This window comes from Mercenaria mercenaria, chromosome 6 (genome assembly GCF_021730395.1).
Source record: "Mercenaria mercenaria strain notata chromosome 6, MADL_Memer_1, whole genome shotgun sequence".
NCBI lineage: Eukaryota > Metazoa > Mollusca > Bivalvia > Venerida > Veneridae > Mercenaria > Mercenaria mercenaria.
In genome coordinates, this window is record NC_069366.1 from 51745287 (window position 1) to 51766401 (window position 21115).

The 21115-nt window shown below is 33.5% G+C and overlaps 1 protein-coding gene across 2 annotated transcripts in view; it reads right to left on the reverse strand.

Moving 5' to 3' along the window:
- The window catches only part of LOC123548905 (junctophilin-1-like), a 70002-nt gene that overhangs the window by 29463 nt on the left and 19424 nt on the right, over window positions 1-21115 (reverse strand). The window lies entirely within an intron of this gene.

Here is a 21115-nt window from a genome sequence, read left to right on the forward strand (position 1 = left end):
CTTACTTTATACTTTCAGTATCTTTCCCAAAAACGAAAAGAAAAAGGGGTGCTGAATATTATGCAGCGAAATGCAAGTCAGCTGTAGTCAGGGTACCCACATCCTATAAGTTGCCGCATTTAAGAAACCGGTCCGAAGAATAAACATCCTACTTTCGTTTTCAAGTAAACAATCGCTAAAATTAAACAGTTAGGATCTAATTTCTGATATTTACATTTACAATATATCTTGTATCTGAAGAAAACAGCATTTATTTTCGTATAAACAACATTGGCGTAACGATATCAAGGGTGGCCCCTTCCGCGACATTGCACACGCAAAAAAATAGCATGAACACAATGGCGTCGTTTGAAAAATTCTTTCAAAATTCGAAGCCAAAATTTCAAAATGAACGGTAAATTATATTTAAAACTATATGTTTTTCTGACTGTAAAGATCAAAATTGAATAGACACGACTACATGATTTTCACTGGATTAAAAGATATTTTAAATTAAAACCAGGAACTGTATTTTTATTGGACGGCGAATTACAATTGTCAATTGTCGGATCGTGAGCGTATCTTTTTGGCTCTTCTATTTATATGTTGAAAAAATCGATATCCTGACATTTATTTTGATTTTCTGGTACTCATGAAAAGCAAACTGTTTATTTTTGTAGCAAGCTACTTTTACATTACCAACTTTTAGTAACATCTCGAAACCGATAAAGCGGTACAGATCTACCTATCATAAAATCAATAAAACCAATAATCCGATATCATCGCTACCGGACGAATTCGTTGATTTCCGTACTAACTGTTGTTGTTGTAGTAACACGGGGGAAAATCGATAATTAACAGCTTTAGTCATTATCTGATGCATTTACCAGGCGGGAGGTTTACTAAACGAATTGAATGAAGTTTAGATAATTATTAAAGTGAAAATCGGAACAAGTCGAAAATTTATATAATACATTATTAATACACGAAACATCATGCTATTACGTATATCTATGTACAGAAAAAAAATATTTACGCACAAGAAACTGTCTGTAAATAAAATAAATATTCAAGAATATGAATGTTTTATCTAAAGTATTTAGAAAGCGTATATACTTCCTCTATACGCGCTTTCTTTCACATGATTTATGAACATTAGAATAAGAGCTTTTGTTTCTAAAATATTTTCAAAATTCTGAATCACTAACGTTTTTCGATTTTAATCGTAAAAGGTAGTAAAAACAGCAAATTCTCATGTATTTCCATAACATAAAGTTTGTCAGTAATTAGTTTTGAAGCCTTCATAAGAAATACAGCTTTTTTCAAGATATCTAAAAAGTATTTTTGTTGTCGAACGATCTGGAGGCCGGTCGCTTTAAAGGAAAAGAAGTATAGAAATTAGACTTATACTTTTAAAAGGAAATACCATGCTGGACACGATTGGTTCTTCCTTTGCAATCAGTGTAGATCATGCAGACTGATCATGATCTGCACTGTCTGCCATTCAGCCAGTATTTTTTTGGTATGCACCCCTTTTCATAATTAATAGTACTGTCCAAATTGAAAGATAGACAAGTTCATTATTGTAGTTTAGCATGGTAAGGATTAAGTTTCTTATATCGTGCCTAAATAGAAATATCATATTTGCGTGACTTGAATAAGTACTGCTGACAAATACTACTACCATAGTATACTTTAAATATAAATATAATGTTACAGGAAAAAAAAATAACAATAACTTCATCAATATCTCAATTTTAGAAAAGCAGACTTAACTAAGTAATAACTTAAGATTTTTCGTGAAATTTGGGCCAGGATCTTTACTCAGTAAACATGTACGGAACAACTCTATTAACGATGTGAATTCTAAATTTGTACTGATTCTTCCTACTGTCATACGATTCATGAAATAAGGGTAAAAATCGTAAAAAAAATCCTGAAAGAAAGGGAAAAGACTATATAAAGACAGAAGAAAGTGAAAGACATATATTACAACACAAAAACCATAAAAATACCTATCACTTATAGTAAGTGGGGTAACATATCTTTTATGACCCGCCTTGAAACAACACTGACCGGATATTGTTTACCCCTAGGCAATATTGTAATACACAATAAAGGTCAAAGGGTAATTTTAAGATATTTGTTACAATAAAATCATAAAATGATTGTGTGCAATCTTGAGACTAAAACAAATAATAGATATCGCATTTTTTTAAAACGAATGATTAAAGAATGTACCAAAAACACGCATTAATTTAAGAATACAGAAAAATATGTAAGTAGGTTCGGAAAGAAGCAGAATCATCGGTTCTTCAAGGCTATCTTTCAAATTAAAGTTTGGTCATATCATGAATAATAGAAAATGAATTTTTTTTTGTTCTTAAATTATTAAAAAATCCCGTATGAAGAAAAAAAGATGACCGCGTCGGAGATCGGACCCGGACCGCCGCGGCAATAAAAAAGTCTCCAGATCGATCGGCAAAAAATAATATAGGTATCTGGAAATTAATCATCGCTATATTTCTTAAGAATACTTTGAAACTCAATTACTGACGGAGGACGGACGTTTTGGCCACGGACGTTTTGGCCCGGACGTTTTGGCCTAGGATCTTTTGGCCTAGGATGTTTTGGCCAAGAAATTTTTTGAGGTAGGATGTTTTGGCCCCAAAAAAATTCATTTTCATAATATGCAAAATATGATCTGGATATTAATATGTTATCATATGTTACAGTATAATTGATCATTTTTTAAGAAAAATAATTGTGAATAAAATTCATTTTCATAACTCTTTTGATTTGTTGTAAATGGCAAAAATTTTCACATACACACACACACATACACAATGTATATATATATTTATACATATAAAAAGATTATAAAGAAATAAAAATAAAATACCATGAGTATGTTTTGTTATCAGTTTAATTTATTCACTAACACTATAACAACGAGCTTTAAAAATAAATGTTTTTTATACTTCTTTGACTATAACATATTCTTTAGAATAATCTCCAGACCATATATTGCATGATATGGAACCACAATTTATTTTTGGCCAAAACGTCCTACCCCCAAAAAATGCCTGGCCAAAACATCCTAGGCCGAAAGATCCTAGGCCAAAACGTCCGACTATATTTTATGGAAACACGTGAGAATTAATTGCTTTAAGTATTTTTTTGCGATGAAAATTAAAAGCATTTGTATATTAAATGTGAATTGAACACTAAATCCTCCATAGCGATAGCGTTATTTTAAACGACAGCGGATCTAGGTTTCGGCGTTTCTGAGTTCAACAATTAATTTGTTTTAATTTGTCTAATTACAATCTCAGATTGTTGTTTTTTGTTTTTTGTTTTGTTTTTGTTTTTTTCAATGCGAAGTTGCCTACAATTCATAGGCTTTGAGCTATAACAATTTGTACCGACAAAGTCAGACTAGCAGACGACAATATTTTCCGTAACAGCTTCCGAGTACTTACGGATAACGGCGGAAGAAGCCGGAATTTTTTAAGAAATGTTCACTGTACACACTAAAATGCAAAAAGGACTAAACAAACCATTATAAAATTTAAAACAAATTACACATAACGAAAATTTAATAATTTTTCTACATTTTTAGGGGTATCGATTTTTTGATTATTTGCGGAAAATATCTCATTTTATCTGTTATATTTGAAAAAGTCAGTTTTTTTTACCCGTTTCCTACAGAGTCTATATGAACTGAGGTGGGTCTGTTTAAAGTCAAAAAGGACCAACCAAATATTAAAATATTTTTTTAAAAAAATATTCATAATATCCGGAATAAATAAAACTTTAATTTGTGGGGTATCGAATTTTTGATTTCCAAATAGAACTTTTTCTATTTAAGTTTAAGTATTTTTTCCCTTCTTTGTTTATATAGGCAAATTTATCGATTTTCCGATAGATCGATGTTACTTAAAGTTGGTAATGAAAACAGTAAATATAAGACATGAATGCTATTTTTCTACATTTATACGGGTATAAACCACAGTGGGATTCCTTGCAAGAAGTTCATATGATTTAATTTCTTAATTATATGACCCTGACCGTTGAAATCGATGCATCTTTCTGATACTTAAATGTGGCACGAATTAATTAAGTAGATATATCAAAAATACCCTCTTAATTAAAGCAAGTATAATTATAAATATAAATTATAAAAATGTATAAAAAAAAGTCCAGTTTTTCTTGTTATTCAAACACAACTTGAGACTCGACTACAGCTAATATATGATACTGTATTAATTCTGATAGTTTAGAACTTGAGCCTTGTTAAAATCCCTGCCTGGAAGTTAATACTGACAAAAGGGACAAAATATATGCGCATATAGGACTGTATTAACAACATTACGTCTAAAACCAAATATAACCTTCTTAATGATAAATACTGTCGCACATATCCAGAATTTTCGGGACTATGTTATTTTTTGTATAATTTATGAAGAGAAAAACCTTTTTATTTTGAAACCTACGATGTTGGTGTGCAAAATGTCAAAGCCCTAGATGTATTGAAAAGTAGGAAAGAAAGCTACCCATACAATTTAACAATTTAATTTGTATCTCCCATGATTCACCACAAAAAAAAACGAAAAAAAAAACACGACTATCATACACTGAAAAACGCCTTTACTGACTAGCTCTACAAAAAAAGAAATGATTTTAACATAATGGATGTCGGTTTACTCATTCCTGAAAGAAACTGAAACAGTTTACCTAATGACAGTACGAGTAAAAGTATCTCATTTTTGAATGAAGTTATAGAGCGAAAACCATTTATTCATATTTTCAATAACGGTTAACTTGACCTTGACCTTGACCCACGCTATCAAAATTCAAATTAACATTGGTCTCGACGCATGCTACCAAGTTTAGTCGCAATACCCCTTTCATAAAATGTTATAGAGCGAAAAAACATTTTCTTATTTTGGAAACAATAACCCAAACAATTGACCCAATCGACCCCAAATGCAACCAAACTCTCTTGTAAGCCACTTACTTGTGCAAAGTTTCGTTTCCAACTGAAGTTACTGATCAAAACATTTCTTTTTCTATCTTAATAATATCTTACTTAGACATGGGCACAAACAACCTAAAACATAGTTTATGACTCTCATGTACCTCAGGAAAATATGATGCACCCTTACACGACCGCAGTATATAATTATGTATATGTAGTAGTTTATATTTCTACCAAATTTCAATACTCCAGACTATGTCTTAGATATGGCTTTGACGGATAAAGCCAAAATTGTATCCCTCCGCCCCTTTGTCAGGAGATTACAAGGTGGGAGACGAACAAGCAATGTCTTCGTGTTGTTTGTCACCGATTACAACAGTTCGGAATTCGGATGCGCAAAATTTGAACTACGAGACACAACAACGATGAACTATGGTATATCAGACAATAAACCATAAAATGGTAAATGTTAAATTTATTTTAAACATGCTCATTAAAACATGATGAAAAATATTATGACGCCATAATGTTATTCACTGGTCCTCACGTCGCAGAATATACAACGCTTAACTTCCTTCTTTGCTGGCAAAAAGTGTGCCATGTTAGAATGTGTTTTAGATGGAAAAGCGTGTGTTCTGCCATGAATAAAACAGGTATTTGCACGTGTTATAATCACTTTCAGGAGATAAATGTCAGATACACTTTGAATAATTGTTCAACAGCCAGATTCCTCAACTGACGTTGAGCTGTCTTATAGCTGATAATGATCTTTTTTTACTGCCTATATGTAAGTAGTAGGTATGCTGACGGAACTCCTAGCGTTTCTAGACCGACAACATTTAATTTCCAGCGGTTTGCTAGAGTTTCAACAATGTTTAACTTCTGAAAACACGCCACCTAAAATTATCATGTAAAATAATTTTAACTTGATGTAAATATTAGACAAGCTCATAGACTACGATATATCTTTTTGATCTTTTTTTTTTAAAGTTGTGAATATAACCCGATATCATATTTTTACTCTCAGTTCTCTGAGAAAATCACTGCAATAGACTGGCTTTGTCACTATTACATAAAGTAAAAGTACAATAATATGAAACTTTGACAAATTCTTTTTTATAAGTCTAGTGGTTAGTCTACGTAAGTAAGTGTTTTGCTAATAAAGTTTGCAAACCTTAACATAACGCTATTTACGCATTCAATATTTATTTTGCGTATTTCGCCGTATTATTACGCATCTAGTATAGCTATAGAGAACATAAAGATATTCTTACTCTAGGCCAATAAAAGAAAGTGTTCTTTGTTTCATATAAAATTCAGTCCCTTTAAGTCCATACTGGTAACTTTTTCGATTTAGAAATGTCTTATTTCCCGTAAAATACATTCCACGGGTAAAATAATGTCCTCTTGGACCCGATTTATGTGCAAGTATGCTCAAAATGGAAACAAGAGGACTAAATGGTCCTAGGTCGCTCACCTTAGGAACATCTGGAATAATCTTGCTGAAAGTGTGACTGAAGAAATTGTTCTCTAATTTTTTCTACCGTGGCAATTATCCCGATTCCTTCATTTCATGAATATCCAGTGAAAATGCAGCCCCTATTGCACACACTAAGTTTTTCTTTGATTTGACCGAGTGACCTAGTTTTTGACCCCAGATGACCTATATTCAAACTTGACCTAGATTTGATCAAGATAAACAATCTGATCCAATTCCACGAATATCCAGTGAAAAATACAGCCCCTATGCATACAAAGGTATTTCTTCGACCAAGGTGACCTAGATTTTGACCCCAGATAATCCATATTCGAACTTGACCTTGATTTTATCAAGAAGATCATTCTGATCAAATTTCACGAATATACAATGAAAAATGCAGCCCCTACTGCACACACAAGAGTTTTTCTTTGATTTGACCGGGTGACCTAATTTTTGATACAGATGACCCATATTCGAACTTATCCTAGACTTTATCAAGACAAACATTCTGATCAAATTCCACGACTATTCAGTGAAAAATGCAGTCACTATTGCACACACAATGTTTTTCTTTGATTCGACCAGGTGACCTAGTTTTTGACCCCAGATAATCCATATTCGAATTTGACCAAGATTTCATCAAGACAAACATTCCGATCAAATTTCATGACGATCCAGTGAAAAATGCAGCTCATACTGCATACACAACGTTTTTCTTTGATTTGACCAGGTGACCTAGTTTTTAACCCCTGATGACCCATATTCGAACTTGACCTAGATCTCATAAAGGCAAACAATCTGATCACATTTCATGAAGATCCGGTGTAAAATGCAGCCTCGATTGCATACACAAGTTTTTTTCTTTGATTTGACCTAGTGAACTAGTTTTTGACCTCAGATGATAAATATTCAAACTTGACCTAGATTTTATCAAGGCAATCATTCTGATCAAATTTCATGAAGATCAAGTAAAAAATACAGCCTCTACTGCATACACAAGCTAAGTGTGAACAGACGACAGACGACCATTAGCTCATTAGCATTGCCCAGGTGAGCTAAAAAGTAGAATGTATTTATTGATTTTTTTCAACGGAAGCATATTTTTGGCAATACCTTTATACGGCAGACGTTGAGTAATTGGACTTCTATGCGTGATGCAAGAAGATGAGTATAACTCATTAACTTGCATTTTGCGTTTTATCTAGAAAGAAATACGACGTGGGAAATGTATGTCAAATTAGAGAAATATCGATGCCCCATCTGACATGATAAAATGAGGTAGATGGCAAAATGTTACCAAATTATCCTTTTAACCAAATTGTGCTTGGGCCTACTGATCATTGTACTTACACATGATACTTTTGTAGTAAATGTGATACACGAAACCTTTCTATATAAATACGAACTATAGCAGCTGATTTTCTTATTCAGACAAATGACGTTGGTTACCTTTTCTTGGTCATCAATATAGGGACGCCATGACGATGGCAACCACTTTTGAAACAATTTTTCGCTTGTTTTCTAAAATGGATCATTTAAGTAAGGAACTTGGAAAAATCATTGTATAACCAAATTTGTTTCATATTTGTATTTCTCTACAGTGTGTTTATGATTCCTTATTCATTATCTGTTAAGATCCATTTAGTTGTTTGCCGTGACAATAAGCATGCTTACAGTAGTAATCAAATGTTTCTGCTCCATATTAATATAAATACAGTCGTGTCGACTTAATGTGTCTGCTTGTATTGAACGTCCTCCTTTTATGTGGAACGCAGACAGATCAGAATTTCAGTGACGAGAATATAGCATTGTAATCATACAGTTTCCACACCATTTCAAGAGATTATTTTTGATATATGGAACGCCACAGCTGTCTGAAGCAGCTTGAGAATATAGAATAATTTAGTTTAAGTGATATCTTCATATACATTTGTACCATACTTACTGCTCAAAACAGAATGCCGAACAAGAGCATAATGAACTTGTTTCAAATAGAAATATTATCATGTAATTAAACGGATGTCCTATTTTCAAAACAGTTTTCTTTTAACATGTTGAATTAAAATGATATCATGTCAAATAGTTTTTAAAAAAGTTCGTCGACATGTTAACTTCTTCATCCTAGAAAACATTGTTCTCAAAAGTAAATTATGTGCAGAAAAACAGTAGCATTCCAAATCGATTACTATGACCTTGCAAACTGATATAATTTCCCATTTTCGTTACTGACATGGAATTATTTGCACCCGAGAGATCCCATTATTTTTCATGTTAATTAATTAATGTGCTATTTTGTTCTTCTGATACACTGTCTTGTTATTTCCAGATTAACTGTGTTCTTTTTACATGATGGCATGTCAAACTCATATATGATAGGTCCGTCTTAATTAACATGTTTTATTTGCACTCAAAGTTGTATAATGTCAATAGGTATATAATTTTACTAATGGAGGTGGCACTACCCTTCATTAGAGATAATCAAAATAGTATTTTTGCACTCGAAATCTGTAGGACTGTTCTATTAGTTTGTGTCCTGATTTGTTCTTAAAGCATTAAGATGCTGCTGCGATCAATTTTGAAGTGGTAACCGTGTCAAACAGATGTTCCGTCTTGTTAACTGATTTACCATCGATTACAAATTTTAATCAAAAAGGAAATTGTAATATAAATGTATATCAAGCAGTAACAGTGTAGCGAACGATTTTACTTAAAATCACAATAACATCTTAATTTAACAAAACGACAGTGTATTATACGAAGATATTTATTTATTTATTTTGTTGGGTTTAACGTCGCACCGACACAATTTTAGGTCATATGGCGACTTTCCAGCTTTGATGGTGGAGGAAGACCCCAGGTGCCCCTCCGTGCATTATTCCATCGCGAGCGGGCACCTGGGTAGAACCACCGACCTTCCGTAAGCCAGCTGGATGGCTTCCTCACATGAAGAATTCAACGCCCCGAGTGAGGCTCGAACCCACATCGATGAGAGGCAAGTGATTTGAAATCAGCGACCTTAACCACTCGGCCACGGAGGCCCCCACTATACGAAGAAGACAGTGAATCAGATAACAAGACAGTGCTAAGATTTGACATGATATCGCTTCAGTTGCACATAACAGCTTTTTTATTAAGTAAATAGTATCCTGTCAGATTAAAAAAAGATTTACAACACGGTGCATCTATCTGACATAATGTAATTCATTTAAAGTGCACAAATAGTCAAAGTACTATTTTAATTAAAGTACAACTCACCACCATACAAAAGGAATTGACAAAATAGTGTAAAAATCTGACATGATATCATTTCAAGAACACATCATTTAAATTAGACAGACAGTATGCCATCTGAAGAACATAATATGTCAATTAACGAGATAGTGCAACCGTTTGACATATATATATATATCACTTAAAATAAATGTAATGAGATATATGTAATATAGCATTTCCATAAAAAAAAACGTTATATCATCTAAACAAGTTAACATGTCAAAAAATAATGTAATAACATACATCATTAGCATGATATAGTTTAAATGGTACATTATTTTCGTAAATGCAGCATTTATTTTGAAGAAGATCACAAATATTGCATACACTAACTTATTTTGTGCAAGTTCATAAGGTGTGGCGCTTCATAAATATTCCTTTGTAAATGTTAGCCAATCAGATTTGACTATTCAAAACAATGAATTCATTGTTTCCAAATTTTATTTGTTTTATCATTGTGTGCATGCATTTAATACTGATATGCATGATTATCAGTACATAGAAATGTGTAGGCATATATATATACTAGTAAGTGTTATCAAAATGGCGTGATATGGGTGTATTAACTGAAAACAAAAACAAGTGTCAAAAAATGTGAGTTTCTAGACAGGTTTTCTATTTCCGGAATATCGTTTCCCAATTGTAATTTTGTAATCTAATTTCAAAGTAAAAATGTATCGCAATGCTTTCCTTACTGCTCAAGTTTTAAAAAACGTCACTGCCAAAATATATCGCATATCCGCAATATTTTTTAAATAAGAAAAAAGACATACAGTTTACTGAACTACTTCCTTTAACACAAAAAAAGAAAAAGAAATAGAACGAATGATTATTTCAAGCATGGCATATGACCCCTATGAATTTTGAAGAAATACAAAATTAAAGACTTCAATTTCATTTCTGGTATACAACATGTTGCTCTTATCTAAAACTTCATTCTTTTCATGATTGTCTACATTCATTTTAGCTCTGTAGCTAAATTTTCGTTCTCTTCTTAAGAATCTGTCATTATAAAAGGTAAAAGTTACTGATATTTTAAATTTATGAAATCCACGTGTATTAAATATTGTCACAGTTATCTCCCTTTAATATTTCAGTCACGTGACTTAACAGAAATGAAAATATGTAGAGAAATGGCGTAAAAAGACCATACAATGGACAAGACAAGCACAAATGTACATAAATAGGGAGGGAGCAGTGCTAAATGATAATATAAGAGTGAGAAAGTTAAGAATATAAAAATGATCGTAAATAACTGCAATGTGCGTAATGAAAACTGTTAAAGCCGCCAATTTTCAATATTTGAAAATACACACTCTTAAAAGAAAAATGGATTTATTCCGGAAGTTAATTGATTACAGATCTTTGACTCACTGTTTTTTTAAGCCCAAGCCTGAAAATATTTCTGTAAAAAGACAGCCAGTAATTCCAATATGGCTAATCGTCATAATCCAAAATGACCGAGCATGTTTTGAAAAGACCAATGTAGAGAAAGAAAGAAATTCAGTACAAAATGGACAAAACCTAAAAACAGAAAAGATAAAAGAAGCACATTGCAGTATATAAGCAATAATTAAGGCGCACTCACCACCAACACCCCGGATATAAGGCGAGGTTCCTGCAGGAATGTGGCGTAAAAAGAAAACGCAAACATGAAAACACAGTCAATTTAACGAGTCGAACACATTAATGAACCGCACCATGAGAAAACCAACATAGTGCATTTGCGACCAGCATGGATCCAGACCAGCCTGCGCATCCATGCTGTTCGCTTTCAAACCCTATTGCAATTAGAGAAACCGTTAGCGAACAGCATGGATCCTGACCAGACTGCGCGGATGCGTAGGCTGGTCTGGATCCATGCTGGTCGCAAATGCACTATGTTGGTATTCTCATGGTGCGGCTCATTTTATGGACGTTTCTTTTTCTTTTAACTGTAGGCATGACACACTAAGCTAAATAACCTTAAGACTTAAGTCCATTATATATATTTCAAGTTACACTCAATTATTAATCAATATAAAAAAAACAAAGTTAATTAAATTCAAAATTCAACAGAATTATAAAAGCTGGCAATATGCAAATCCAGATGAAATATACACAAAATTACGAAGAAAAGCTGGGTTCTAAATCTAAGTGGTAATACATACTTTTGATGTGAATTTTAAAATAGTCTGTTTAGAAAGAAAACGCAAAAAAAAAAAAAAAAGAAACATGAAATGAAAAAAAAAACACATCTACTTTTCTTTCCAGTGTGGTTTTATAAGGAAACCTTACACTATGAAATCTTGCATCTTTGTTCTCATTACCACTAAGTTACGTAAAAAGTACTGCAATCGAGTTCCTTTAAACACCAACTGAGTATTTGTAATTCCAATTTTTATTATACAAGTTGCTTATTTGTTTGCTTACAAATAACAGCCTTTGAGTACGTTTGGTTTTCCATGCATGAATATAGATAGCAGATAGTATAATTCTACAATATATCATATCAGTTATAAATCGTTTATCCATGAAAGGAACACTTCTGCTGCAGGTGGTTATTTACTACCGAAAACTCGATAAAATTTTGATACAAAATAAAAAAAACACACAAAAAAAACAACAACAAAAAAAAACAGTAAATTTCGCTAAAACTCACCAAAATGAGTTCATTACTTCGCTGTATGGTATGGACAATAAGCATATGGCTCACGTTTATTATAACTGAGCTACTCAAGAAGTTCTACTAACTCGATTACAATTTTGAATTATGGTGAATTGTAAGTAGTAGTTACAATCCTCGTTCCGATGTATCAAGGTGGTCTACATAATCCATCAACCTACCTTTTAACGATTCTAAATCAATTACTAGCAAACAGTACCTGCATGTATGATAAACACAATTGCGATGTTAATTTGAATAACCACCTCGAAAGAACCAGTAGTTTGTGATTTTTTTCTTGGTGTTCTTTTTTTATTTACCAAATACATGTATGTCCAAAAAATCCTCAAGATTTTAATTACAGATTTGTTTGCCCGAGACTATCATAACGCCATCTAGATTATTGTCCGGAATTCCTGAATACTTTCCATGGCGATATCTTCGTAAATTCGGTCACGTTCTGTATTCTGTCAATACTTTGCCGACAAAACAATCTCAAAAAGCCCAATACAGCAAATTATCTGTCGTTTGGCATCAGTAGATTATTGGCTCTTTAGCCCCCTATATCAACACGGCTTAAGCAGACGACAATGGTAATAGGTAGGATCTGAAGATAAGACAGGCCCGCAGAAGATGTAGTAAACAAACGCTAGAAATAATTACTTTGAATTCATTTTCATGTTCTTTGAAATAGTTATTGACATTTTTGACAATCGTTTCGTACGTCTTTGAGAAATATTTAAGAAAAAAATACGCAAACTGGTAAATGTAAATGTTTCTTTTTAAACCTGGGTAGCCGACGAAAGTTCACATCTCGACTATTTCCTGAGGATCCCGTTGCAGATGTCAAATTTACCTCTCCAGCACCCAGTCTAGGCTGATACTTGCTGGAACCAGTACCGATTTATAAATACCCAGAAGTGAATACTATTCTAACCGAGAATCGATCATAGCTTACATCGTAGATAAACCTACCAACCACTGCGCCTCTGACTTTGACTGCCTCGATAAGACGTGATAATCAAACTTAAATCTATCGTTCTATATATAATAGAACTTCCTTAATTAAAAATCAAGCTCCCGTCGACCTAGTTCACTTCTAAATTTATTTATCTATATTATCTATCACAAATTTCTACTTAGTCTGTGGTGATGTTAATTCATTCAGCGATAGAGTTGCAAGATAAGTGTCACACAAACTGATTTTATTACCGTCTCGCATGCAGCTCAACGAGCCTAGCATGCAATTCAACAATCTCAAATTTTTTATAGAGAGCAGAACAGATTAAAGTACTATTAGACTGTATAAGCATACAATCAATATGTATGCGTCCATAACAGTTAGCATAGACATTTTGTCTGTGATTTGATTTTGGTAAGTGCCACTGTAATCCCAGGGTTCACACACTTTTATTTAATTCTTTCCGGAAAACAAGGTTTGAGACCGGTTCCTAAGGTAAAAAAATTGTTGATTTCCAAATTTCATTTCTTACTAATTTTTTGGCCGTTCAAATTCAAAATGACGTCCACATTGGGTTCGTGACAGAAAAATATACACAAAATGTTATCATATCTAAAAATGGCGCGAATACATGTTATTTTCGAGTTTAACCTGGCGGCAAGTGATTCTGCGTTTGCGACCAGTGCAGACCAGGATCAGTCTGCACATCCGTGCAGTCTGATCATGGTCTGCACTGTTCGCTATTCAGTCAGTTAATTTTCAGTGAACACCCCTTTGAATAATAAATGACCCTGCCCAAATTGAATAATGGACCAATCCATTATAGAAATTTAGCAGGGTAAAGGTTAAAGTCCCATGATGCTTTTAATTTTATGTTAAAAATAGACAGAGCAGCTGTCCAAATAGAGTATGCATAATTACATTCATTCATGATTTTAAATGTACTACTTTCAACATTGCACATAAACCTGAATAGTTAAGAGTCATAAAGGGATGTAATGAAAAAATCAATGGATTCAAAATACTTCCTTAAATGCTAATCAACAGACAAACTTTTGTCGAAAATGCGAGAAAACAATTAGCGAAAATAAGATTTAACAAGAAATTAGTCCATTTTATGTTCATAACAAAACATGCGACAGAAAATACAGTCTGAAACTAACGTCTCTTCCTCTTCTTCTTTAACTATGGCAGCCGTAAAAATGCAAAATGGTGAGAAAATGATTTATAGTTCACTCAACTCGAACTAGAGTTCTATCAAGTTTATCTTCATTCTCAATTTACCAGACGTTATCAGTAGCTGTCTAAATGATTCACAAATAAATAACAATAATAGTTTCCCATAGATACACAGAAAAGGTCCGAAATCATTTTGCAGCGTGCGCCAAAATTTTACAGATATTTCATTTCTGATCATGTAACCAATAAATCAAAACATGATCTTAAGAGCGACTGGGAAATTTGTGGTACTAAACTGCATCTTTAGCACAAGAACATATTCAGGAATTGCATGAGTTTTTTTTATCAGGGTGCTTACAGGGGCAAAATAGAATAAATCAAATATCTAAACCGAAACTACCAAATACCAAAATTTATCGCGCATGCGTGTTGTCTTACACCAAAAAGGAACTGTCTGCGCATTAGTACATGTAAAGTAGTTCAAAATATAGTTCCATATTGTTGATCAAATATTAAACAAATGATTCAAATATGGTGTGCCTGTTACAAATTTGGTCAAATATTCGGTTCAGTTCTATCTCTGCTTGAACTGAAAAAATTGTTGCCGAACAGACATAAGACCGATAAAACTCATAATATGGATCTAGAACACGAACATTGTTCATTTCCATGTTTCATGTTTTTCCATTGAATAAGTGTCTACACACGGATACTTGTTAGACAGTCATTTTCTTGGGAGTATTTTCAAATGGTGTTGTTTGTCGAATATGTAGGTAACATAACACCTCAATATTTTTTATGTTTGGTTGTTTTTCAAATTTGTAGGTAACATAACATTTCTAGGTAAGGAAACATGTTATAAATCTACATAAATACGAAATAAATAAGTAAAAGAATTAGTATCATACAACTTACAAGTATTCATGTCTTTGCCAATGCTATAAAAAATAATTGAGGTTAACTTTTGCTCTAACAAGAGTTTATTTTATCGACCCTGTTTTGGTAATTGCTAGAGGAAATCTTCTTCTGCTTGTTTATTCACCGATAGGAACCATGGGAACATGTACTAAGAAAGATAGAGATGTAGTTCGTACATGGCAACTAGATGTACTTATACACTTTAATACAAGTATGTGTTTAGCAGAATATCACCAAAAACAAAGAAATATTTGGTAAACGAATAACTTGTTTTATCAGCAATTTTCTTGTCCAATACATGTTTTACCGTACTGTCCCGTACGACTGGATCCTTACAATAATCTCTAAAAGTTGTTCCCCTTTAAAAATGAATGTTATTTGTAAAAAAATGAAAATGAACAATTGCCGAAACTACGATAAACCGAGTTATGTGAAATTTCAGAAATGGAACATTATTGCAAATGCATCAGAACGAAGATATGTAATTGTTCTTTGAAAATGAAGAGTTTTAAGGCGTTGAAGTCTCCGAAAGTTTCGCCCCTTTATGCAGCCCTTTTCCGGAATTCGATGCAAATATCTGTAAATTGACAATATATCTGTAGAGATATATATATGTTTTATATGTTGTTCAATTTTCATTTAAAACAACTTTTTCTTTCTATAATTTGGTGTTATTTGATTTTTCTTCAAAATATGGACCTCAACTTCTCTCTCATAAATGTTCAATGGCGGACAACTCAAAAAGATGAGAAACCTCAAAATAATGATATCATTTCACTTTGATGTTGATCTAAATAGTCATCTAACACTCAAACCAACCCTCCAATGACCAGGAACTGTCGTCTAAGAGATATTCTTCCAATTATAAAAGCTGCAGCCGATAATCGATGGGCAGGAATGTTTGCGACCCAAATAATACGGCCTATATTGAAAAGTCTGACTCTGACACTCAAGTCAATCAGATGCATATTAACTGAAAACTGTACAACAAGGGTCAATCAATTCTAACAGGATTGTAAATTGCGACGACAAATTATCTACTAAACGATGCGAGAAATATATTCTCTCAATATGCAAGCGCCTAAACATCAATATGCGAGCGCCTAAGCAATATGAAAGATCAATAACAGCTGGAGCCAACAATATGGTATCCGTCTCTATGGAAACATATTCAAGCTGTCTTTTATTAAAAAAGAGAGAAATATTAAAATTACAATATCTAGATGTACTATAATGACAGCGATATGTTAAAAATGAGGCATGAAGGACATGTCTGACTGTTGCGTATAGGTCATATTTTAGCATGAGTCCTCTGTACCCTAGTTAGTACACTCGCTTCGCAAGAAAATGTCGTAAGTTCGAACCCAACCAGAGGCTGGACTCTCTTTTTTTCATAATCCATACGTCATTGGTCTATATTGTTTGGCCAAAGGCTAGTTAGATTTAATAATTGCTTCATAATTTCTTCTCATGAAAAAGACCACCATAGAACTGTACCAACACACTTGACCTGAGTAGGTTCGCACGATAACGGAAATGAGCGAGGGAATCCAAATGTCGTGGGCTCCGACATGTTCAAATGGCGAATGATATCACTGCATTTTCATTTAGTAAAGCCGGGCTCCATAAAGCATTAAAGTCAAAACATATTCCCTATATAATGTTTTAGACGAATCAGAAAGGAAAAGACCTGGCGTCGTTCAAGAGAAATGTAAACTGACTATAACAGCCGTCAGCGTACTTTACTCACGGTATTTCTAAGTCAAACTTCATAAAGCAGGTCATGAAAATAAGGACGTCTCAAAAATAAATGTGAATTGTAAGATAACTATTCTGTTACTGACTGTAGCTTCAGATGGCAATATCCGGCTCTTGAGCAACCGTTCAGGCAAAACCTCGTTACTGCCTAAACAGTTATCCTCGAGCTGGATATTCCTATCTGCGCCTACAGGTAGTGAAAGAACGCAAGAAAATCTGTTAAAGGTCCATTCTAAAAACTCAACACCTGATTGTTTGTTTCTTGGCCAACACTTATAAAACTGCATGACCAAAGGTTGCTTTCTGAGAAAAAATTCAGCTTTATAACCTCGGAGCCTCTCTCATTCTCTTGAGCAAAGCGATAAACTTACAAAAACACACCATGTCTAATTCAAGACTAAGAGCATAGCTCTTGACAACTCTTGACTGACTGATATTCAAGCAAAATGTAACTTTTCATTTTGTGTTTGGCTGATAAGCTGGTTAAGAAAAATCAAAATTCTTACAAAGTCTTTCATGTCCTATTAAAAACCTACCGTTTATCAACATTTCTGGAGTGTTGTCATTTAACCGTTAATTTACAAGTTATTAAAACGATCAACATTCTTAGATAATATCGGCGCTTCCTGTTTGATTACAAGGTTGCTACGGGTTTTCTTTAAAAAAAAATTAAGCAATCCATGTTCTCCAAGTGCGGTAGGTGGCACCTTTTAATTTAAGACGCCGGACGATGAAGTGCGACCCCCGCTCCTCAACTAAAATTGCTTACAATCTTTCGGGTATAACTTAAAATCCATGTCACTTGTAAGGGGTGTTTGGATCCAGGTATAACAATGACCTGTTTTTTAACATTTTTACATCGACATAAAACGACAGAAAGTGATAAATGAAGAACATATTCTGATAAAGTTGGTCAATCAATCACACAGCTAGGAAAGAATGTATGATTTAGTTGTATTAAGACGGCAACGTCAATTTGTCTTATCCGGAATATTCTAGCCGATTGTATATTTAGAATCAAAATTAATGACGTCCATTTCCGCTACGCCAGTCAAACCAATTATATATGCAGACGCTGAAAATGGTGATTCAAAGCATTCTCCAAGCAAAAGGAAAATACAGTTTATAACTAAACCAAGTCATTTCTTGTTTGCAGATGATGTATAATTAATGAAAGAAAACCGCTATCACTGTGACATATTTCACACAAGCCAGGAGATTTTCTGGAGTAAGTAGGGAGATCGATCAATACAGTCTGTCATAAAGAGGCATCACTAGTATCGCTTTCATGGCTTCGTGAGCGGGAGAATATCGTCCTTCAGACACAGAATATTGGTCATAAAACTGAACTATTATTTGGGGAATTATGAAGAATATTCCATGCTTTAAAACTAGTTTGTTTAAGTGAATGTGGGGGAGGGGGGGGGGGGGGGGGGGGGGGGGACGGGCATATTTACCTTATTTTGGATGAACACCAACGTTACATACTCCTTATCTGGTTTGAGTGATAATGAAATAGATCAAGGAAGGAAGATCCAGGGCCCCTCAATGTCACCCTGGCACCGAAATGGCGGTCCCCATAGCTAAATAATATCATGGTCTTGTATTCCGAATGTCTAGCTTTCTTATACGAAAACCGACCATTCTTAATTATATTTCCACTCAATGACTTTATTTTTTCTGTTTATGATATGATAATGTGATTTTGATACTCCTTGCATTCAAAGTATTACATGCTCTTTGAATGCAATGAGTATCATATCATAAACAGAAAAAAATAAAGTACATGCACTTTGGATTTAAGTTACATCCTTATGTCTTATCCGATTTTTGAATTCAATTACAATGTATAATAAACATCGCTTTAAGTTACCATTTCGACTCGATTTATAAATGGATTCTTATAAAACTTTCAGGATATTGGTTGTAGTTAGCAAAACGTTTCCTATAAAATACTTTTTGACCACGAACTAGAGCTATGAAAGATGTATTCAAACTGTAAAAAGTTCCTACTCTTTTGACTGATATACAAACAGTTCGTTTAATTTATACTAAATCTGATCTTTGTAAAATACAAAAGCAAGTTTTGGAAACACAATTAGTGCACTTTACAGGAAGAATAGTTATTTTACTCCGGTCGTAGAAATGTGCTTCGATAAAATTTAATATACGAAAATGCTGTGGGCGTCGTGGTTTCACAGGTACTCCGTAGATTTTGTCCTGTATTTTTGTTTTCTTAACCGTACTTAATACAGCAACACACATCATTAATATAACCGAACTTGTCGAACAAGTTTGTTTCTTTATCAAAAATAATTATCAAGGTATTTACTAAAATGAGATGCTAATGTGTTTATCTATTCGTCAGTTTACGCAAGTTTTATACGACGTGCCTTGACTTTTCGTTGGCCGCCAATTTTATTTGTACATTTGCATTGAATTAAGAAGAGATGGTACGAATTATTAGACAGAAACCGAAATAGTTTACAGCAACTTAATAAAGCTATAGTTTCCCGAGATACTGTTGTAAGATGGTGTTTAAAAACGTTACGTCAACCGTTTACTTGTTTTATGACATTGATAAATAAAAATACAAAAGCGAAAGTATCATACAACGGCGTATAGAATAGAAAGGATATTTTCTTAGTCTTACTAGAACTAATTAAACTATTATTTTTAGCTTCAGCTTTATTTTCTGTCAGAGCATACAAAGAAGAGTCAGGTCAGCATTATGATACATACTGGTCTCTGTTGAGGGGTGGCAATTTTTAAATATCTTTTAGTGACATGGCGGCTATCAAACTTTAGTGGAGTGGAAAATCCCCAAGTCTCTCTCGTGAGCATTATTCAGACACGTGCCAGCACCTTGGTTAACCATCAACCAAATAGCAGACCGAAGAATTCTCCAACAAACGCAACAGCGGTGAGGGATCAAGTGTTTTAGGTAAGCAACCCGGAGACTCGTTCAGAATTCTACTGCTAAATACCCACAGCCGCTCGCCCACACCCAACCCAGTCATGAACTTGATTGAAAGAAATACGAGAAGTCACGTTGATTAAGCAAATCATGTTCACCACTGAGACAGTCTTATGAGAAATTTGGACTATGATCGGAACAATTAATTCAATAATGCATACAAGGCTGAAACAACACTAGTAATTACTGAAAATATGTTGGCATGTTTTTTTTACTGTTTGTGCAGATAATGTAAAGTATGGTAAATTCGTATACTTTCATGATAGCATATTGTAGCATGTATATTATTTACGGATTAGATTATAAACTTAAATTAAGCGTAATGAAACATTTAACAACGGTATGAAATATATGTGTATGTAACAAGAAAAAGATATGTCTCAGTAGAAAACTATTACACATTAACCCTTATCATGCTGGACAGGATTTGTTCTGCCTTTGCGATCAGTGTAGATCATGATCAGCCTGCATATCCATGCAGTCTGATCATGATCTGCACTGTTCGCCATTCAGTCAGTATCATTTTGGTAAGCACCCCTTTTAACAGTTAATGGTACTGTCCAAATTGAAAGATGGACAAGTTCATTATAGAAATTTAGCAGGTTAAGGGTTAAACAAAAGTAGCTACTGCACAAAGATACAAGACCCATATTTTCTAACCCCATACATCATACTAGAAGGTATGTCTCTGACTTTTCTTTAGGCTATGGCTTCACAATCAATATAAACAATATAAATGGAAATTTCATTAATGAAATCGTTATACAGCATAACACACTCACTTTGTACTGAAAACTGTTTTAATGAATCGTTATTGCATAAAACCTATACCATGAGTTCTGGAAATATTCATAATGTAATACCTGCATCTATAATGCATCGGAAATTGTTTCAATAAAACCTTTTCAGTATATCATCTACACATTTTTCTGAAACAGTTTCATCGAAATAATTATAGCATCATA